Here is a 24,393-nt window from a genome sequence, read left to right as displayed (position 1 = left end):
TTCTTGGAGGCTTTGTTTCTTTTTATTCTTTTTTCTCTAAACTTCTCTTCATGCTTCATTTCATTCATTTCATCTTCCATTGCTGATACCATTTCTTCCAGTTGATTGCCTCGGTTATTAAGGCTTGTGCATTAGTCACGTAGTTCTCGTGCCGTGGTTTTCAGCTCCATCAGGTCCTTTAAGGACTTCTCTGCATTGATTATTCTAGTTATCCCTTCATCTAATTTTTTTTCAAAGTTTTTAACTTTTTTGCCATTGGTTCGAACTTCCTCCTTTAGCTCAGAGAGGTTTGATCTTCTGAAGCCTTCCTCTCTCAACTTGTCAAAGTCATTCTCTGTCCAGCTTTGTCCTTTGCTGGTGAGGAGCTGCGTTCCTTTGGAGGAGGAGAGGCGCTCTGATTTTTAGAGTTTCTGGTTTTTCTGCTGTGTTTTTTCCCCATCTTTGTGGTTTTATCTACCTTTGGTCTTTGATGATGGTGATGTACAGATGGGTTTTGGTGTGGGTGTCCTTTCTGTTTGTTAGTTTTCCTTCTAACAGTCAGGACCCTCAGCTGCAGGTCTGTTGGAGTTTACTGGAGGTCCACTCCAGACCCTGTTTGCCTGGGTATCAGCAGCAGTGGCTACAGAACAGCAGATATTGGTGAACCGCAAATGCTGCTGCCAGATTGTTCTCTGGAAGTTTTGTCTCAGAGGAGTACCCAGCTGTGTGAGGTGTCAGTCTGCCCCTACTGGGGGATGCCTCCCAGTTAGGCTACTAGGGGGTCAGGGACCCACTTGAGGAGGCAGTCTGCCCATTCTCAGATCTCAAGCTGCGTGCTGGGAGAACCACTACTCTCTTCAAAGCTGTCAGACAGGGACGTTTAAGTCTGCAGAGGTTATTGCTGTCTTTTGTTTGTCTGTGCCCTGCCCCCAGAGGTGGAGCCTACAGAGGCAGGCAGGCCTCCTTGAGCTGTGGTGGGCTCCACCCACTTCGAGCTTCCTGGCCACTTTACCTACTCAAGCCTGAGCAATGGTGGGCGCCCCTCCCCCAGCCTGGCTGCCACCTTGCAGTTTGATCTCAGACTGCTATGCTAGCAATAAGTGAGGCTCCGTGGGCATAGGACCCTCCAAGCCAGGTGCAGGATATAATCTCCTGGTGTGCCGTTTTTGAAGCCCGTTGGAAAAATGCAGTATTAGTGTGGGAGTGACCCGATTTTCCAGGTGCCGTCTGTCACCCCTTTCTTTGACTAAGAAAGGGAATTCCCTGACCCCTTGTGCTTCCTGGGTGAGGCGATGCCTCGCCCTGCTTTGGCTCATGCATGGTGCGCTGTATCCACTGTCCTGCACCCACTGTCCAGCACTCCCCTGTGAGATGAACCCAGTACCTCAATTGGAAATGCAGAAATCACCCATCTTCTGCATTGCTCACGCTGGGAGCTGTAGACTGGAGCTGTTCCTATTCGGCCATCTTGGCTCCACCCTCCCACCTATAGATTTTTTATAGATTTTAATTAGATAATAAATGTAATACATTAACTCTTTATCATGTTTTCTGGTAAGTGCTCAATAAATGTTAGTTTATTATTCAAATAACTGCAAGAAATATATATGTATTGTTTGGAAGATTAATTTATAATATTTTATTAGTAAGAATAAATATTAACATTTCTAAGAGATGCAACTCTATCTAGAGACTGTCTTACATGAGGAAATTTTTTAAAATCTTATATTGATTCATCATATCAGAAACTTTAGCTAGATCAATTCTAAAAAAATATGTTTGTTAGCAAGTTCTTTTGAGCCCAAATTCATTCTGTTTCCCAGTGCTGTTGATTCTCTTTTTGCAGCATCTTCTCTGACCTGAGCATTATTATTTCCATCCCTCGAGTTCAAGGCTTCATTGGATTTAACATTTATCCCCTTCTTTAGCCTCTCTCATTTTCTGCCTCTCCTTCCCTTCCCTCAATGCATTCTCTATTTCATTGACAGATTAATCTTTCAACAACCCAATTTTGATTGTGTTATTCTTCTGCATATGAAATGTAGACTCCTGGAATTATGTGTATGGTACAAGATGAGGGTCCAGTTACATTCTTCTGCATGTGGAGATCTAGTTTTCCTGACATAATTTGTTGAAGACACTATAATTTCTCCACTGTGTCTTCTTGGCACCTTTGCCAAAGATCAGTTGGCTGTATATGCATACTTTTTTTTCTGAGCTCTGTATTCTGTTCCATTGGTCTATATAGTGTATTTATGTTAGTGCCATACTTTTTTGATTACTATAGCTTTTTAATGTGTATTAAAATCAGAAAGTGTGAATCTTCCAGCTTTATTCTTCCCTCTCCAGATTGTTTGGTCTATTTGTGATCTTTCTGGTTTCACATTAATTTAAGATTGTTTTTTCTATTTCTGTAAAAACTGCCATTGAGATTTTGATGGAGATAGCATTGAATCTGCAGATCACATTGGGTAGTATGGACATTTTAACAGTAGTAAGTCTTACAATCCAGAAACACTGATATCTTTCCACTTATTTGTGTCTTTTTTAGTTTCTTTCATGAATGTTTCATAGTTTTGAGTGCATATCTCTTTCACCTTCAGTTAAGTTTATTCCTAAGCATTTTATCATTTTGATGCTATTGTAAATAGAATGGTTTCATTTATTTCCTTTTTTAATAGTTTGGTGTTAGAGTATAGAAATGCAACTGTTTTTTGTATGTTTTCTTTGTATCCTGCAATTTTACTGAATTCACTTATTAGTTCTGTCAGGTTTTGGTGGAGTCTGTAAAGTTTTCTACATAAGATCCTGTCATCTGTAAACGTTGATAATTTTACTTCTTCCTTTCTTATTTGTTTGCTTTTTATTTTTCTTGCCTAATTGCTTTGTCTAGGATTTCCAGTACTATGTTGATTAGAAGTGGTGAGAGTGGATATCCTTGTCTCTTTTTTTATCTTAGAGAAAAAGCTTTCAGATTTTCATCATTGAGTGTGATGTTAGCTGTGGGCTTATCATATATAGCCTTTATTGTGTTAAGGTAAATTACTTCTATACCTAATTTGTTGATAGTTTTTATCATGAAAAGGTATTGAGTTTTGTCAAATGCTGTTTTCTGCATCTATTGAGAATACCATGTAATTTTTATCCTTTGTTCTGTTCATGTGGTGTATTACATTTATTGATGTGTACATTTTTAACCATCCTTGAATCTAAGGGATAAATCCCACTTGGTCATAGTGTATTATACATAAGACCAGGAACTAAAACTCATAGTTTCTAATTTTGGTCTTAGCAATGATTTCTTGGATGTGACACCAAAAGCACAAACAACAAAAGCAAAAATAGACAAGTGAGACTATATCAAACCAAAAGACTTCTGCCCAGCAAAGGAAATAATCAACAGAATGAAAATGCAACTTATATTTTGGGAAAAATATTTGTAAACCATATGTCTGATAAGGGGTTCATATCCAAAATATAAAGGAACTGCTACAACTCAATAGTTTTAAAAAAGAAAGAAAACAATTTTAAAAGGGACAAAGGAAAAAAGGCATAGAAATGGCCAACAGGTATATGAAAATGTACTCAACATTACTAACCATCAGAGAAATGCTAGTCAATACCACAATGAGATATCACCTCATACCTGTTAGGATAGTTATTGTTTTTTTCAACTTTATTTTACATTCAGGGATTACATGTACAGGTTTAGCCCCCACTTACAAATGAGAACATGCAGGATTTTATTTTCTGTTTCTGCATTAATTTGCTTAGCATAATGGCCTCCAGCAGCATCCCTGTTGCTACAAAGGATATGATTTCATTCTTTTTATGACTGTGTAGTATTTCATGGTGTATATGTACCAAATTTTAATTATTATTAAAAATAAAAAAGATAACAAGTATTGGCAAGGATGTGGAGAAATTGGAACCTTTGTAAGCTATTGGTGGGAATGTAAAATGGTGCAGCCACTATGAATAATGGTATGGGGACTACTCAAAAACTTAAAAATAGAACTACCATAAGATTCAGCAATCCCACTTTTGGATCTATATCCAAAATAATTGAAATCAGGATCTCAAAGAAATATTTGCATTCCTATGTTTATTGCAGCATCATTCACAATAGCCAAGGTGTAGAAGGAATCTGAATGTCTATTGACAGATGAAAGAATAAAGAAAATGTGTTATATACATACAATGAAACACTATTTAGTCTTAAAAACAAAGGAAATCTTGTCATTTGTGACATCATGAATGAAACTGGAAGACATTGTGCTAAGTGAAATAAATTAAGCACAGAAAGACAAATAGTGCGTGATTTCACTTATATATGGAGTCTAGAATAGTCAAATTAATCAAAGCAGAGAGTAGAATGGTGGCTTCTAGGGACTGAGAGGAGGGGGAAATGGGGAGATGTTCAATGAGTATAAAGTTTCAGTTATGCAAGATGAATAAATTCTAAAGATCTGCTGTACAACATCATGCCTATAGTTAACAATATAGTACTGTGCACTTAAAACATCTGTTAAGAAAGTAGATCTCATGTTAAGTGCTCTTATCCCAAAATAAAACAAACAAACCAAAACACCAGATGCACACAGGAAATTGTTGGGAGTGATGGATATATATATTACCTTGATTGTGATGTTGGTTTCATGGGTGTATGCATCTGTCCATACTCATCAAATTGTGTACATTAAATATGTTCAGTTTTTGTTATATCAATTATACCTCAATGAAGTTGAAAAAGATTGAAATGAGTTTTTTTTTAATAACTGTAAACTCCTTGACCTTCCTGGCACAGCTGTCAACACCCCTGCCATGCTGTGATTTCAGTATTATCTCCCACTTTTCTTCTTCACTACCATTATGCCCTAACCAATTGGAATTAGCTGCTCTACTGGGCATCTGGACTCCTTGCCACAGCTCTTATGGTTCCTTCTACCTGGAATACCATGATTTTTGGTTCAAAAATTAACCCATCTCTCTGCCTTTCATCCCAAACACATCTAAACCATGACCCAAAAGATGAAAAGAATTTCTTTTTAAAAAACACCATAGAAATAAATTTCCAATTTGCTTCAGTAATTTAGCAAAATATTGAGCAACTTATATATATATCCTATATAATATATCCTATATTAGGATAGTTATTGTTTTTTCAACAACAGTTATTGTTTTTATCATTCATAGGCACAGGTATTTGAATAGCTAATGTATATGCATTTTATATATATTTTTAAGTGGCACTCTAGTTAGTGGAGAGAATTGATTTAACCTTCAAAGCACTACATCATTTCTTTTAACTTTAGGACCTGGCCTTGTGTGCAAAATATGCAAAGAAGTCTTGACTATTCATTCAAGTTTATAATGATGGCATTCAAAAATGCCTTTGCACATTGTTTTTCTGTGTCTGTGTTTTTTCCACTGTATTCTCAGTGCATGCACAAAGCTTGAATATAATAGACTCTCAATAAATATTTGTTGAGTAAATGAATAAATATGTGAATAAAAGTACCTTAAAATGACAAGTTTTATGAATAAAACTATATAAATGACCTGTGTATTAGTCTGTTTTCACACTGCTGATAAAGACATACCAGAGACTAGGTTTTTACAAAGAAAGGAGGTTTAGTTGGACTTACATTTCCACATGGCTGGGAAGGCCTCACAATCATGGCAGAAGGCAAGGAGACATCTTACATGGACGGCGGCAGGCAAAGAGAGAGCTTGTGCAGGGAGACTCTCATTTTTCAAAACCATCGGGTCTTGTGAGACTTATTCACTATCACAGGAACAGCACGGGAAAGACCTGCCCTCATGATTCAATTACTTCCCACTGGATCCCTCCCACAACTCGTGGGAATTCAAGATGAGATTTGGGTGGGGACACAGCCAAACCGTATCAACCTGATAACAAAAAGTTAAGAAAACTTTAAAAATAAAGATTCTGAAGAAGGGACTTTTAATTTGACACACAGCCACTATTTATATAACACTTTATCTTTGCCAAAGACCTTACAGATACTAAGTAATAAACTAGTGACCCTTTTTAACCCATGCAAATTAATATTGCCTGCAAGCACAGTATGAGACTAAATTATACAGGAGCTGAAGAATATTGGGCAATGAGTCTTAAAAAATGAGTTAAGGTGTTTGACCTGATACTACATAAAAATATGTTAACAGAATCCTGTACAAGGAATAGTTCACAGTCTAATTTTTGTCCCTTTTCAAATCCAAATACATGTACTCAATGTCAGCTGCCTATTGATTTAGAAAGGTGACATAGAGTAACAAAATACATGTGATGAGTTGGAATGAATTAAACTCTAGCTATATATCACTTGTTCTCTACAGGAGAGAAATTCATAAATCATAGAAGTGCCTTGAAATGCAGGTTTTACTAAAGTATGGTAACATTTATTTTGTCTTTTAAATAGGCATAAGAGACTCATGAAATTTAAATTCTGCCACCCCAAGGACAACATTAACCTTCGTTAATCTATTCCCCCTTTTGGGGAGATACACATTTATTATTTAAAATGTTTTAAGAGTTTGGTATCCAAACAAAACTTTGCAATATATTAAGTTTTAAATTTAGTGATATTAACTTGATTGTTAAAAGAGAGAAATGGGCAATGGTATTAATAATAAAAGGCAATGGGGAAAATTATATTTGAAATACAAGAAGGTCAGTCTAAAGAGTAGGACTGCGAGAGAGTGGTTACTCTGACTGGGGTTCAAGTCCTGGCACTTATTAGCTTTGTAATTCTGGGCCAGATTCTTAACAAGTGTTTTCTTCAGGTTTCCCACCTGTAAGTTAAGAATAATAATAATGAGACACTTCTTGATGTATATTGAAAATTGCCCAACATGAAGTCAGTGCCTGAAACTTTTCATTAATGGCTGAGACAAAGAAATCTGTTACTGGACTTCTTACATCATAATATTACCGTAATGTGTTTACTTTTGGAAATACACTATGATTCTCAACTTTTAAAAAACTTCCAAAGTTCACTATTTAGTGCTTTTTGTTCATTTTTAAAATTTTTGTTTGCTAGGCAACTATTTTCTTACGACCCACAGGGTGCCAGATGCTTTAGTCAAAGATGAAGACCCCATACTACTTAAAGGAATTGACAAACTAAGGGTGGCACCAGGTCATAGAAATTCATAATTACGATACAATATGGAACTAGATTGAATAAAATGTGGTGGCAACACAGACATTCAGCTACTGTCCTCCTTTCCCACCATTCATTCGACAAATATGTGTACCAAGTCACTGTTATGTGCCAGAGACTTCTGGGCACAGGGAATAGACCAGGGAAGAAAATAAACTCCTGGCCTCCCTGAGCTAAAATTCCAGTGGGATAATAGAGAGTATATTTATGAGCAAATAAATAATGAAAACTGAGGTCCAGTGAGTGCTATGAAAAAAATTAAGCAGCATTAAAAACCAGAGAGTGACTGGAGTTGGAGTTTTAGAAAGGGTGGTCAGCAAAGGCCTTTGTGAGGGGTAAAATGTGAGCAGGGACCTGAAGGAAGTGGGGTGAGGAAGCAAGCCTTGTAGATGTCAGAGGAATAGACTTCCTGACAGCTAATAGTAGGTAGAAATGCCTCAGGCTATTGTCAAAAGATGGCAGTGAGGCCAATATGGTCTCAGTGGATCACGTCAAGGGAAGAGTGCTTTGAAATAAATTAAGAGAAGTAGAGAGGTCAATCATAGCAGGGTTACAGGAGGTTTTAGAGAAGGGGAGCAGCAAAATCCAAGTTGCATTTTGGCTGATGTGTGAACAGTCTCTGTTGGTAGTAGAATGGAAGCTAAAGGCAGAGAGCCTTTGTTTTTCCCTGGCTTTGAACTTGCTGTTGAAGCTATTTCACATAAACCTAGGAGATGGTGGTTGGCTTTTTCTTAAATCTATTTCCTGGCCATCCCCCTGGCTATGGAGTTTTCCCATGCCATATACTTTGGCATATTGCACCTCAGATGTAATTCATTTGTGCTTTTCTTGTCACTTTGGTGTAATAACAGGCCCTTCTGCAGACTTTACTTTCAATCAGAACCTTCCTTTTTCTTTCCCTCACCTTCAAAGCTATTTTTATTATTGTCTAAGACTTGGACTCTCCTGCCACTATTGCCATTTAACTACGTCAAATGATGAGACATGTGACATCACAGGTGTAAGCTCCATCTAAGCTATTATACATAGAAATTACTGTCCTTTGATTTCAAAGTTTAATTTACTGAAAATATTGAATAGGAAAACACACTACTTTAAAATATTGTCAATATTTTTGGCTAATTTTATATATTCTTCAGTGATTTTCTTCCCCTAGTCTGTTATGTTTATTTCATTCAACAAATATTATTAAGCACTTGGGGCCCTGTGCTAGTTGCTGGACATGGTTTTGTCACTGAGATCAGTGGATAGTCATTTTAAGGAAAAAATTTGTAACAATATATGTTTCCTGAGTTTTTGGTTAATTTTTGTTACTGACTTGTATATATAAACGTATATATATATATGTGCCTGTATGTGTGTATATACAATATTTTATATATATACATATATGTGTGTGTCTCACGTAATAGTATTTACTATTTATTTAGCTATCTCTTTGTGCCAAGCATTTTCCTGACATGACTTAAGCCCCTCAGTAACCATGCAATATGTATTATTAGTATTTTAAAGATTAGGAAATTGTGGAGCTAACTTGCCCAAGATCAAGAAGACAAAAAGGATGAAGAACCAGAATTCAAGTCCGAGTCAATGTGACTCTAATGCTCACACTGATTCCCCAAAAGAGTGTTATTGTAGCAAAATGAAGAATGTGTTCAATGGCAAAGAAATGTACTTCTAAGAAAAGCAAAACTGGGCTTAGAAGTCTTTGCCCTCAAAATCACTTTTCTGTAAGTCGAGATTCCCAGTAAAGAGAGAGATATTTCATTTTCAGTGAACACATATGGATATTTACATCATTGACTTCATCTTTTGAGCCTTGTACAATACTCATCTGCATTTTCCTCTTTTTGTTAGTCTGTTGCTTCCCTATAAATAAAAGATTGCAAAAAGCTCTTAAATCACATTCAATGAAACACTAAATCCTTAGGCTTTTACAAGCTTTTGTAAAACTGTAGTGATCTTGGTGAAAAATGTCCTGGCTGGTTATCTAGTGAACAGATGAGCTCACCCCTGGTATGCAAAGCTGCCGAATTAGCTGGTTAAACAGGCTGCTGAGATAATTACATTGTCTGTTTTGTGACACATTACACCGGTGCACTTGGGATTAACCTGTTCTCTTGTGTCTACTTCTGATCAGTTTTTTAGACAGTCTTTTATCTGATGAAGGAGCACAGACATCAAAAGAGAAAGGGGCGTGGGTGAAAAGAAAGGGCTCACATGAAGCTGAAGAGTTAAATTTTCTATTTAAATTACTGAACATATATCCCTTATTTCCATAACTTTAGTTGCTCTCTAGAGACCTCTGCTGGAAGTGATAGGTATAGATGAACATTCTATTTTCCCTCCCAATTCATTGTTTGCATGTTTACTGTGGCTATTGTATCATAAACTCAGTAACTAATTTAAGAATGAAATTCCAACATTCATGTCATATACATAACACATTATCTACAAAGATGTACTTGAGACAGAAAACTTGTGAGTTTTAAAAGTTTTGCAGGGCTTTCTAATGCTGGAAATCAACTATGATACTTAATCAGCACATATTTATATATTTGTTAGGCACCTACTATAGGCTTAGTAATTATAACTTTCTGTTCATTTATTATTTCCATATTTTGTTAATGCTACCAAGGTTCAAGTGGAATTGTTTAATTTGCAATTAAATGTTGCACATATAAGAACACAAAACAAACCACCCCTAAAGATTTTTATGAGCCTTTAGTTCCATATCATTATCCTGAAGGGGAAAAATTATTTAGACCTTCTGATTATGTGGGAATGTAGTGCACGTAAGATTTCATCATCAGTGATAATTTAGATAAAGAACAATTAAGAGAATAAATAGAAAACCTACCCATTAACAGCCTGTGGCAACTCAAATTGAATTTAACCAACTATTGAGCCTCTGGCTACAGGGAGATGCAATTTAAAGCAGGTATAATAGATTTTAACAACTAAAATTTGTTCATCACACTGTACCAACTAAGATATTAGTTAAATGGGGCAAGAAATTTCCTTTCATGTTAATGAACAGCAGATTTAACTCCTGCGGTCCTTTTTATTTTCCCTCGAAATAGCTGTGCTTGACTTGATAGGCCAGCATTCAAATGAGGTTCTTGCAAAAAAGTATACAAGCTTTTGGGATGAGATTTAAGTCAGTCGAATCTGCATCCTTTAGGTACTTCTGATTTGTTTAAGCAATCTTTAAAAATATTGATATATTTCCTCCCTGGAGAAGGGTTCACAATATAATGTCATATGCAAAGGCTCTGAAAACTTCAACTGTAAATCTCTGTAGAAATGTTAGAGCACATGTTGACATGGGAACATCTCTAAAAATAATGTGTTTTCTTTTGGCATACTGCTGGCCCACAGTAAGTGCTTTGTAAAACTATCATTTGTACTCATTCCTACTGGATTAGTAGAAAACAGGCATCTATGCTATAAGTTCGCTAATAATTGTGCATAAACAATTATGCACACAATATAAACAATTATGCACAAATATAAAGAATTTTTTAAAAATATTCTTATCAAGACAGATAAAGTCTATGTTCATCATTTTTACCTGAGTCAGTTCTACTGAGATTAGATCTGTCTAGCTTTATTATTATTGCTTAATGCAGACAAAAGAGAAAATAAATCATCATAATTGTGTTTTTATTATTTTGGCTAATATACAGAAGTCTTAAAATATGTGTGTGTTTATTACTTGAGTTTCAGTGCCCCTTACACATAATTTTACTAAATTTTGTGATGAAACAAAAAGTGACTGAGATAACTTTATAAGATAAATGTATTTTCTAGTCAATTCAGGAAAAGGTGATTTTTTTTTTCTTTTAAACTTTCAAAAATACTTTTGGCTGCACAGCTGTGTATTATAGTATCACCTAATAGTACTCAGGTATTGGACCTGCTGAATATCAGATACCGAGACTAAAGGACATTAAAATAATAGTTTTATATTTTCTAAACTTTTGATTTGGATTTAATCAGTTTTTATGTTTATTCACAACGATTAGTGTACTCTTAGCATATATGCCTAATTTCTATTAATCCAGTGGGAATGAGTACAAATGATAGTTTGATGAAGCACTTACTATGGACCAGAAATATGCTAAAAGCTTTTCGTATTTAACCTCATTTAATCCTTCTAATGATCCATTGAGGTGGTGATTATTAAACACATTTTACAGATGAGGGTATGTGTTTTAAAGAAATTAAATAACTTTTAGCATGGTCCAGGAGTTGCAGATCCTATCTTCAAAGCCAGATTTTACTCTAAAGCCCAACGTGAGTACTATGTAAAGAGTACTTCTGAAAATGCATGCATTAATGCACTTCTTCCAGACTGGTGCCTCTTTTGGTAGTTGGATAGGCTTTGTATGTATTACTTAAAAAAGAGAAGAGACTGGTGTTTAGCGTGGTAGAACCAGGATTAGAGCTCTAGTTTTCTTTCCCTGAAGCCCATGATCTTTCCTTCCACTTTAGTGGTGACAGTGGTGCTGATATCACAGATTCAAATTCCTAAATGCAATTTCTGTAACACAAAATGCATAGAGAGCAGTCTTTGGAAAGATATTATGATGAGTGACTTTGAAATAAAATTAACTTGAGCTTGAATCCCAGGATGCCACTTAAGTAGCTGTGTAATAAAGCAAGGCATATAGTATCTCTGGAATTCTATTTTCTCATCTGAAAAATGGAAATATGAATACATACCATAGGGAATACCTGTGAAGATTAAATATGATGCAAAAGTGCATAGCACATAAAAAGTTCAAGGGACTTTCCCATCTCATCCCTCTCTCATAGCAAATTTTTGAAAACTACATGTGCATGTACATGTCACAATTAGATGTGGAAAAAGTCAAAGAAAACTGTACTGAAAGTGCAACCACGAATTGTAAGAACAATTCTGACAACATGGAATGGAATTTCAAGGGGAGTATTTGAGGAGAAAATGGGACTGGAGATGAACCTTGAAAGATGAGGAAGAGAATTTGTATAGTTTGAGAACGGGAGTTATTTTATACAAGGGAGACAATGCTAGCTGAACTGCTTGGGTTTAATAAAAGTCTAATCCAGTTACAAAAATACCATTCCAGTGAAAAGCTTTAATGAGATTTCTGCACCACAGCAGATGACCCACTTATTTAAATACCATGCAATATCCAATACTACAGAATTCCTTGATCACATGACAATTTAGTCAGTCTCTGGCAATTGGGTATAATTTAATCAGCATAGAAGTTGAGAACATTTTACTCCTAGTCAGCATATTGCCTCTTGAGTTAGCATTTTCCACTGAGCCCAAGTCTGGCTTCTGGTCCAGTGGCTTTCTAATTCTTTACCAGAAGAGTGTTTCTGTGCTTTCACTATTCCTACTCTGAGACACTTTTGCATGCAGATCATAGAGTGGCTTACCCTGTTTGCTCCATGAGCTCTTACTATAATCTCTGCAGAAGAGGCATTACTTTCATTCTAACTTATTGGTGGTTAGTGTGATTAAATTTGTTCTCAAAGGCCTTTGCAAATCATGAACAGTAAAAGGGGAACAAATAGGCCTGGCATGGTGGCTCATGCCTGTAATCCCAGTACTTTGGGAGGCCGAGGCAGGCAGATCACTTGAGGTCAGTTCGAGACCAGCCTGGCCAACGTGGTGAAACCCATTTCTATTAAAAATATGAAAAAATTAGCTAGGTGTGGTGGCACGCACCTGTAATCCCAGCTACTTGGGAGGCTGAGGCAGGAGAAATGCTTGAGCCTGGGAGGAGGAGTTTGCAAGATTGCGCCATTGCACTCCAGCCTTGGAAACAAGGGTGAAACTCCATCTCAAAAAAATAAAAAATAAAAAAGTGGAACAAATATGGAACATCTGTCATTTATGTTGCACTCTGGGCACTTTTCATGAACTCTTGGTAAAAGCATACTTAGCAGTGGCCTTTCTTGAAGGGAAATATGTCAATTAAATTCACACACAACTTTTGATGTAGCTTTCTATTTCTAGAATATTATATGATAGATATACCTCCAAAAGTATCCACAGGGGCAAAAAACTGGAAAAAAGCTAAATATTAACCAAGACAGGAATGAGTGAATGTGTTGAGATATATTTATCCTGTGACCTATTCTATGGCTGTTAAAAATGAGTTATTTGTTGAAGACAGAGGGGACAGTGAAAACAAAAATAAATTTGATTTACATGTGTTGATATGGAAAGTGCTAAAGTACACTGTTAAATAGAAAGAAAGGAAAATTCAGAAGAATGAGTGCCCATTTGGATAGCCAGTTGAACAGGCATTATTTATTAAAAGAATATTCTTGTCTCAAATACTCTACAGTGCTACCTTTGTCATAAATCAAGGCTCTCTCTCTCTCTCTTTCTATATATATATATATATATATATCTGTTTCTGGACTCACTGTTTTGTTCCACTGGACTATTTGTCTATCCTTGTGCCAATGCTGTATTATATTAAATATTTTAGCTTTATGGATAAGTCTCGATATACAGTCTCGACTTTTCTCTATTCCTTCAAGTTTACCCTGGATGGTCTTGGCTCTTTGTATTTCCATACCAGTTTCTAAATCAGCCAATTTCAACCTCATACACAAGACTTACTCATTTTAAAATTTAGATTGCACTAATTTATGTGACAATTGGGGGAAAGTGACACTTTAACAAATATTGAACCTTCAAGTACGATGAGCGCAGCATGTCATTCTATTTATTTAGGTCTTTAAAAATTTCTTTCAATACTATTTTAGAGTTTTCTGAGAATGGATCTTGTATAGTTTTCATTAGACTTATTCCTGGTTAGCTTATATCATTGATGCAATTTATAAATGATATTGTTTTAACGCAGTTCAATTAAGCCAATCTTTACCAATTTATGGAGAAATTTCTGATCATCAAAAGACACCATTAAAAGAACAATAAGAAAAGCCACATCATTTCTTACATGTAACAATAAAAATGTATACACAATCCTGCAAAACAATAACAAAACGACAGACAACACATTTTTTTAATGGGCAAAATACATGAACTGGTATTTCCCGAGAAGATACACAAAGGGTCAATAAACATTAAGAAATTAGTCATTAGGGAAGTAAACATAAAAATCACAATGAAATACCACTATAAACCCACTCAAATGGGCCAATTTTTAAAAAAACAACCATGATAATACTGTAAGGGAGTAAAACAACTGGAACTTTCACATTCATAGCTGAGGGGAGACAACATTTGAAAAACTGGCACTATTTATTAAAGTTGAGCATAACAAATATAACCTAACAATTACACCCCTATACGAATACCTAATAGTAATTCAAACATATGTTCAGGGAAACATTTGAACAAAATATTTATTGCAGCATTATTCACAATAGCCCCAAACTGGAAACAACTGAAATATCTTTCAACAGTAGAATGGATCAACTGTGATTTTTATATATTAGAATATTATATTCTATATGCATGTCACTGCTATGTTCCTGTTATTAGAAGTCTCATGGTAATAAAGTAAGAAAACAAACACCTTCTATCATGGATAAATTTTGCAAACATTATGTTGAGAGTAAGCAGTTTGACACAGAAGAAGACAGTTGGTACAATCCTACTTATCCAAGCAAACTAATTTATAGTTTTAGGATTCAGGATAAGAGTTATATCTCTGGGGAGGAAGGAGAGAGTGGTGATTCGGAGAGGGCAGGAAAAGGGCTTATTTTAAAAGCCCTTCCCAGTGCTATTATAAGCTTATAATATTTAATTTCTGAATCTTAGTGATAATTACATGGGTGTGTTCAATTTATAATTCATCAGCAATCTATTTACTAATTGTGTACTTAATATATTCTCATATAGTTCAATAAAAGCTTTCTAAACATACCATGGCAAATTGAACTTTTCTGGACACACACATTAAACACTTTACTGTTTTCTTGATGGGTAGGACTATGTATTCGGAGAGAAGAAATCTAAGTTTTTACTTTATAACTTCTTTATTATTTATTTTTATCCATATATATATTTAGCATATATTGTTTGTATAATTGTTATCCATAGGTCCATTTAGCATATATTGTTTGTATAATTTTTTGACATTAAAAAGTTAAAATTGGCCGGGTGAAGTGGCTCATGCCTTGAGTCCCAGCATTTTGGGAGGCTGAGGTGGGAGAATCACTCGGGCCCAGGAGTTCGAGACCAGCCTGCCCAACATGGTGAAATGCTGTCTCTAATTAAAAAAATAAAATAAAAAAGTTAAATCTGTGAAAATATATCTAGGAAATCACTTGTATGTGATAGAACTTAACACTTAGATAGATGGGACTAGATTGCCATTATTAAGTTTTCTTCTCAAGTTAATTGCCTTGCTGAAATTTACACAGTCAATAATAAATATGACAATAATTTCATGACCTCGTACATTGTTTATTAGAACCAGTTTCTGGATTCAGAGTCTACTTTTCATTTCACTACAATATAGAATTTTCCTATGATGCCACAGTATACTTAATTCTTTCATAGTTATGATTTTGTGGCCGTAACTTAAGATCTTATTTACCAAAACACTGAAAAATTATGACTCTGGTCCTTGTCTTGGAGGCAGAAAAAGCTTGGATTATGGAATTAGAAAAATCTGAATTTATACTTGATTTCATCTGTTACTAGCTGTGTGATCTCACACAAATTTCTTAAACTCCTTGAGTTTCAGTTTCTTTATCTGTAAAATGAGGATACTGTCTTAGTCCATTTAGTATTGCTATAAAGGAATGCCTGAGGCTGGGTAATTTATAAAGAAAAGAGGTTTATTTGGCTCTTGGTTCTGCAGGATGTACAAGAAGCATGATGCCAGCATCTGCTTCTGGCGAAAGCTTCAGGCTCATGGCAGAAGATGAAGGGAAGCTGCTGCATGCAGAGATCATATGGTCAGAGCAGAAGCAAGAGAGGCAGGGTGGGCGGTGCCAGGTCACAACCAGCTTTCACGGAAACTAACAGAGCAAGGACTCACTCTTCCTCCCCAACTCCACCTGAGGGAGGGCATAAATCTATTCATGAGGAATTCAACCCCATGACCCAAACACCTCCCCCTAGGCCCTATCCCTAACATTGGAGATCAAATTTAAACATGAGATTTGGAGAGGTCAAACAAACCAAATTATAGCAGTCATATAAGGGATATAATAAATAACAATCTTTGGAAGTCAATAGATCTTTTGGACTGCAGCTAATATTTCATGATCTCTAATATGCAAATGTTTATTTTTATTTTAGGTTTATAAGAAAAAAACACTTAAATAAAAATTATTTTTCTCATCTCCTTATGATTTAAACTCAAGTTTCTTATCTTCTATGAAATTATCATAAAGTTTATAAATATCAGTAATTTTATGGGTTCACTTTTATATTAAAATCACCCTATAGGTGTGAGGGATCTTAGTTAGATCTAAATGAGGTAAAAAACAAATAAAATATTTGTGACTTCCAACAAAGTCACAAATCTTTACAAGTATTTTTTTAGTAGATTATCATGATACTCTTTGGTGGTATACATAGTAATCCTCTACAGATTTTCAACTATTAAACTTTTGGTGAATACCAGTAAAGCTGTAGCCTCAGGTAACCCTGACACAAATAACAGCCACCAATAGAAGGCAATGGTGATTACAGCAAAGTGTACTTTTGAAGTTCCAGAATCCAACTAAGCCTATGTGTGTAGAAAAGGGGTTTCTGTGTAGCTAAATGTAAGTATATTTAAAGTTATATCTCTGTGAAAATATTTGAGGAAAATATAATGACTCTGTTGTTTTAATCCTAAAATTTGGTGTTAGAAAACTCATCATCCTTCATATGCTGAATTGAAAAAAAAAAAAAATTTGAATGCTCACAAAAATGTCAAGTACTCCTTCAATTTATCAACTGTCTCCTAATAAGTGTTGGTTTGAACAGAGTCAATGAAGGATAAGTTTTCATGAAATAATAAGATTTTAAAATTAATAATTGGGATTAATTCAATTAGGAAGGGATTAAGCATTTTTATAATGTGGTTCTTAGAAATATGTTAATTTCACCATCTCAGTAGTAGATTTTGCTTTCATTAAATGAATTCTACCTAACATTTTAGGGAAAGGGAGAGGAAAAAGAATTAATGTTTATTGCCCAAAGTTGTACAGGTGCTTTATGTAATTTATTGTCTAATACTAAAAGAAAATCTTACAGGTTAGAGATTATTTCCTTCATATTACAGATTAAGTAACAAAAATCCAAAGAGTTCAGGAAACTTGCCCAACATTCCAGAGATAGGTGTAGCAGAGATTCAAAGCCAATTCTCTCTCAATCCATAGCCAGTGTTTTGTTAAAATTATTTGGTTGTATTAGATTGATTGTGTTTATTTTTATTTATCATTAAATTGTAAGCGTGTTCATATTTATACATTTATTGTTTGTTAATTTATATTAACAACAAGGGGCTGAATATTTTAAAATTACATTTCACTTTATGTTTTTGCTAATTTTATAGCTATAATGATTGTAAGTGTTATAATGTGGCAAAATTTTAATGATTTATTTTCTAATAATTAAGGTCTTCTTCCTTGGGCAAAAAAATCAGATTCACATTTGTTAATGTAGGTTGTACCTTAACATTGTGCATTATAGAGACACATGTATAGATGTCATTCAGAACAGACAGCAATTCAAAAGGCTTTTGGATGGTCTAGAATCCTTTTGTATAGTGGCCTGAACCATATAAAAGCAACTGAAATCACACTAAAATTCTAGAATTCCTAGCTGCTGTTTACTTTTGATGGTGTATAGAAATGTCTCTCAATTCTTCCCAGAGTTTTAGAATTGTGTTCATTAAGCCAGAGGCTATAAATATTAGAAGTCACTGGAAACATTTTCCTTGGGTGAAGATAGTAGTTTTATCCTATTCTTTTTCTTGTCATTTGGGGATGATTTTAGTCTTTGGGTGAGAAAAGTGACCAAGAGTAAAGAAGAAAATTCTCCAGGTGATTAGTACCATTTTCAAAGGGCCATCAAAACATTTCTTCCTTTTGAAATAATTTCCCCCGATTTTTGGAGTGGTTAGTTTATTCTCATGTGTCTCACACATCCAAGATTATTTGAAGATTTTAAGTGTTACAACATTATTTTAATTAATGGAACCATATATTTTATGTTTATAATACATCTTTTTTTTTAGAGAATGGAAGATTGTGGGAATAATATCTATCTCCTGCACCTACTCATTCTGCTTCCTTCTTCCTCCTTCTCTGAATTGCTCCCACTCATCCTATAGAACTCAGCTGAAAAGTTACTTTCTGGGGTGGTGCCTTGTCTGATTTCCTAGATAAGACTAAGCTTCCTTTGTGTGTAGCCCTTCTCACCCTATGTTTTTATTCTAAAATTTTTTTATTTGTCAAATAATGAATGAATATAATCAATGGTTTTCCCACAGAGCCTCTAAATTTTCTAAAGTTTTGTTTTTTATGCTTGTTTTTATATTGTTTGGCTTTTCTTGAAAGTAGACTGGCCGAGCATGGTGGCTCAAGCCTGTAATCCCAGCACTTTGGGAGGTCCAGGTGGGCGGATCGCCTGAGGTCAGGAGTTTGAGACCAGCCTGGCCAATGTGGTGAAACCCCATCTCTAAAAGTATAAAATTAGCAAATTAGCCGGGCGTGGTGGTGGATGCCTGTAATCCCAGCTACTCGGGAGGCTGAGGCAGGAGAATTGCTTGAACCTGGGAGGCAGAAGTTGCAGTGAGCCGAGATCGTGCCATTGCACTCCAGCCTGGGTGACAAAGTGAGACTCTGTCTCAAAAAAAAAAAAAAATAAATAAATAAATAAATAAAGTAGACCATGGCCACCCAGATCCATTTCATTTATGGTACTGTTGAGCTGGGTCCTTAATTAAAATGAAGTTATGCTAAATGTAAAAATGTACATAAAAGTATGCATTAAACATAAAGCAGTATAATAATTTAAATCATCCTGTCACAACCTCACAGAAATACGTAGATTTCATTTGCCTTTAGCAAAAATAGAGCCCTTTATCTTTCTTATCTTTCTTAAAATGCTATGCTCCTCAGGTTCAATATCAAAAGCAACCATCAGTCCATAGAGTGTATGCTGCAAAGTCTCAGTTGCTTTTGTAGTACTCGTTAAACCTGAAAGACACTCTTAATTGCCTAAAATATATGTAAACAACTATACATTAATGGGTTATGTGGGTTATGTTACTACAGTTTAACTGGGCTATGTTCCAAAATATACAAACTTTGCATGTACATTTCCACAGTATAAAAATACTTTTATGTTCGTCAGAGTAATTAGGAGATTGTAAAAAGAACTTGACAAATTATGTGAATTCACTACCATAGCCTTATGAATAAAAAGTTTATTTACAATGAAAGCTTGGAAGAGAGACCTGGTGAAAATTGGCCAAACATTGACCGGGGGTGGGGCTGTGGGAAGTGAAGAGGATATAATTATAGACTGAAAGTATTTGAAGGTACTGATGGCCAAGAAAAGAAAAAATCCTCATATTTGATGTTTTCCTTTTTGTTTTTTTATTCATTTATATACATTCAATTATTTGTATACTCTTTTTTTCATAATGCCAACATAAGGCTCTTAATACAGGAGGCATCTGATTTTACTGTTTTACTGATGTGAAACAGTAAAATTGTATAGCATATGTGGTAGTAGCAGATTGAAGTGAGCAAAATAAAAACTCGTGTGTGTGTTTCTGTGTACACATACACACTCTTATAAAAGTGGATTCCTTGAAAGGTAGTGACAGCTAAGAAATAAAACCATGAAATACCTAAACAGTAGACTTTTTAACAGTTTGCAAATTGCAAGGAAGGAAAAGAGGTAAGTTATTGTAAACTTTAGATATGGTAAAATTGTGTTAATCTATAGCAGTGCTGACCAGTGGAACTTTCCAGTGATGAAAATGTCCAAACAGTAGTCCTAGATACCTGTGATTATTGAGCACTTGAAATGTGTCGAGTGTAACTGAGAAACTGAATTTTAAATTTTTTATTTAATTTCAATTAAATTGGTAAAGGCTACCATATTGGACAGCACGGATCTACAGTCAGAAGCTTTCCCAAGGCTCACCAACTTTCTTTAAGCTTTATTTATGGTTTTGCTTTCAATCCCCCACAAATCTCAAGTAGTTTAGCTTCTAGATAGCAACATACTGGGACCATGTTGATCTCAGTAAAGAAACATAGCCTGACTCTGTAAACATCTTATATCTATGTGATATAATCACATTTCTTTTGTTCATTAGTTCCAAAAATATTTAGGGAATATAAACTATATCACAGAGAGGAGAGAGGTCAGCACTGGCCAAGTCCCTGAGAAGACAGTATTCTTAGTATGTTTAAGGCGCATCAAGGATGATTCCAAGGTTTTTAGATTAAGCAACTAGATGAATAAAGGTCATCTAGCTCACTATGATGGGAAAGCCTGGAGGAGGACTGGTGTGTGGGGGGAAAAAATCAAGAGTTTAGTTTTAGATAAGTTCCATTTAAAATATCCATTAGATACCCAAGTGCAAATGTTGAGTGGCAGTGCAAGTTCTGGGCTGAAGATATGAACCTGTCAACTACCATCATAAGATGATATTTAAAACTGTGAGCCTGGATATAATTTCTTTGGGAGTGAGTATAGATATAGAGGAGGACTGGGTCACTATAACATGTTGAGCCTGAGAATGTGTGGCGGAATCAATAAAGAATTTGGGCCAGAGAAGCTGGAGAGCAGCAGAGAATGAGTAGGGACTTAGAGGTCAAGTAAGTAGAGGGTATTTAATGGTAGGGAGTGATTACCTACACAAATGCTTCAGAGAAGTCAGGCAAGATGGAAGCTGAGAATTGGCCATTAGATGTGATGACTTGCAGGTCATTAGTCACCTTGACAAATAAGGTAAGAAAAGATGATATGGTTCTTTTCCAGAAAAATCTTACTAGTAGGCAATCAAGCAGGCTGGTGGATTCTAGGGAATGGTGCAAAAGAAGTCTGTCCTTTCTCTCTTGGGATACCAAGCAATTCTGGTTTCACCTTGGATGGCAGGAAGGAATTCCTCCTCCAAGGACATCTCTTCCTCATCTCTTCCTCGTCTACAATTCCCTAAGCCTCCTTAACCTTATGCTATCTCTGCAAGGTTTTACTGATTGCTTTGCTCTAGCCCTTGCTAATTTCCTTTCATTTTTCCCTCCCTGGGCCTAGGGAGGCTCTGGGGATGGAGTACAAACCAACTTTTATATTAAAATCTATTTCTTTTTACAATGTCATATATTATTATAATTTGAAAATATGTCTATGGGTCTCTATATTTTCCTGACAAAATAAACTCCCTTTTATTATTAGTTTGATTTTTAAGTGGTAACTTGCACATCTCAAACCCAGTAATTCCAATTCCCCTTAGGCTGACCTTTTTTTTTTCTTTTGCTATAGCATGTATCACCTTCCTGCATAATTGCTTGTTAATTGTGTTCACTGATTATTAATTGTTTCTTCTGCTAGATATAGACCCCAAGTGGACAGTTATTTATTCCTGTTGTTGCTCACTGGTACATCCTAAGTCCTTAGTATATTGCTGAGCTTGTAGTAGGTGCTCAGGAAACTGTTGCTGAAGAAATGAATGCTGTGGTCTTCAGGAGTGGATATGGGTTGTGCTATGTTACAGGAAGTGGGTATGTGTAACAGTGGAAGCATTATGCTGTCACAATTAATATATGATATTAATTGCTGTGCAGAAAATTCCTTTACCTTGATCAATTCCATCTGCTCTGAAAATTAAGTCCAGGCCATTGGAGTAGAAGGCCTGGCTTATAATATTTTAATATCTCTGGAAAGAGTTAAGGTTTTTGCTGATCCTCAGGCATATAAGGTGTAGGAAGGGAGGGTGATACAGAGAAACGCATTCTAGAAAACTAGTACAGGAGCTTGTTACCTTGTTCAGATAAAACCAAGTGCAAAACAATCTAAATGTAGACTTGTCTCAAATATCAAAGCCCAGAGAGATGCCAGGCCTTCCTCAGTTCAGGAATCAGTGAAAATCAGCCTGCTGGCAATTCTTTTTCCAGTACTTTTTAATGATCCAACTAAGCGAAAAGCAGTGGGAAGATTGGTGGGAAATTCATAGCCAGACTGTAGTCACAGGTAATTTGCAACTCTGGAAATACAGGGCTGGGATGGTGAGAGATTGGCTCTGTCCACATAAGAAAAGAAGAATCTCATGGTGACAAGGAAGTGGTGGGGTCTTGTCTGTATTCCTAAACTTCCTTGAAGTTTACACCTGCTTCTCACTTTGTCCCTTTCTTTTGCCTACTTTTGGGTGGAATGAAGTGGTTTATCCTATTTTAGGCTACTAACTTTTGAGGTGTTTATCCTGAGCAGCCTGAGTCTTGGTTAGCATTTCTACTTGGCTGAGATCCACCCATCCACACTCCTTAACTTGTTTCCCTGTCATTGCACACTGGAAACTGAAGCACCTGTAGTCATGCTATAAAACAAATGTGATAATATGTGTGAAGCAGTCGTAAAAAATAAAAACTCAAGGTTCAAGATATGAGTTATAAGAATATTTACTAAATTTATATACTGATTTAATATTTCTTTACTGTTTTATATTTTCTTTTGAAAATTTTTAACACTTGCAGAAGAGTTGCAAGCACATTACAAAAAAATCCCCTGGGACAATTTTTTATATATATATATATTTTTAATTTTTTGAGACGGAATCTCACTTTGTCACCCAGGCTGGAGTGCAGTGGTGCAATTTTGGCTCACTGCAAACGCTGCCTCCCAGGATCAAGAGATTCTTTCCTCAGCCTTCTGAGTAGCTGGTACTACAAGCATGAGCCACCATGCCCAGTTTATTTTTGTAATTTTAGTAGAGACAGGGTTTTGCCATGTTGGCCAGGCTGGTCTCAAAATCCTGACCTCAGGTGATCCACCCACCTCGGCCTCCCAAAGTGTTGGGATTACAGGCGTGAGCCACCGTGCCCAGCCCCCATAAACAATTTAATCTCCTGAAAACAAGGGCATTCTTCTGTATAAGCATAATACAACCATGAAAATCAGAAACTGATACCATGCTACCATATAATACTCACACCCCATTCAGATGTCATCAATTTTTTCCAGTAATGTCCTTTATAAAAAGGATCTACTTCATAGATTGCATTTAATTGTCAGTTCTTTTCTTTCCCTTCAGTCTGGAACAGTTTCTACATATTCCTGTGACCTTCATAATCTTAACAATTTGAGTATTTTTAAAAATGTTTCTCAATTCCAGTTTGTGTGAATCTCTGTGTTAATATTTTCTTATTTTGTGTTTTCTTGATGCTCTGGCATCAGGGGCCTTGCTGACTGGGGAGAAACTGCCTGTCTCAAAACTGGCCAATTCTTAGACATAGCAAGCTACTCTCCCTGAGAGAATGCATTTCTTTCTTTCTTTTTCTTTTTTAATTGTACTTTAAGTTTTGGGATACATGTGCAGAATGTGCACATTTGTTACATAGGTACACACGTGCCATGGTGGTTTGCTGCACCCATCAACCCGTCATCTACATTAGGTATTTCTCCTAATGCTATCCCTCCCTGAGCCCCCAACCCACTGACAGGCCCCAGTGTGTGATGTTCCCCTCCCTGTGTCCAAGTGTTCTCATTGTTCAACTCCCACTTATGAGTGAGAACATGTGGTGTTTGGTTTTCTGTTCCTGTGTTAGTTTGCTGAGAATGATGATTTCCAGCTTCATCCATGTCCCTGCAAAGGACATGAACTCATCCTTTTTTTATGGCTGCATAGTATCCTATGGTGTATATGTGCCACATTTTTTTTTTATCCATTCTGTCATTGATGGGCATATGGGTTGGTTCCAAGTCTTTGCTATTGTGAACAGTGCTGCAATAAACATACATGTGCATGTGTCTTTATAGTAGAATGATTTATAATCCTTTGGGTATATACCCAGTAATGGGATTGCTGGGTCAAATGGTATTTCTGGTTCTAGATCCTTGAGAAATGGCCACACTGTCTTCCACAATGGTTGAACTAATTTACATTCCCACCAACAGTGTAAAAGCATTCCTATTTCTCCACATCCTCTCCAGAATCTGTTGTATCCTGACTTTTTAATGATCACTATTCTAACTGGCATGACATGGTATCTCATTGTGGTTTTGATT

This window comes from Pan paniscus, chromosome 13 (genome assembly GCF_029289425.2).
Source record: "Pan paniscus chromosome 13, NHGRI_mPanPan1-v2.0_pri, whole genome shotgun sequence".
NCBI classification, from domain to species: Eukaryota; Metazoa; Chordata; class Mammalia; order Primates; family Hominidae; genus Pan; species Pan paniscus.
Note: the sequence above shows the minus strand (reverse complement) of the source record.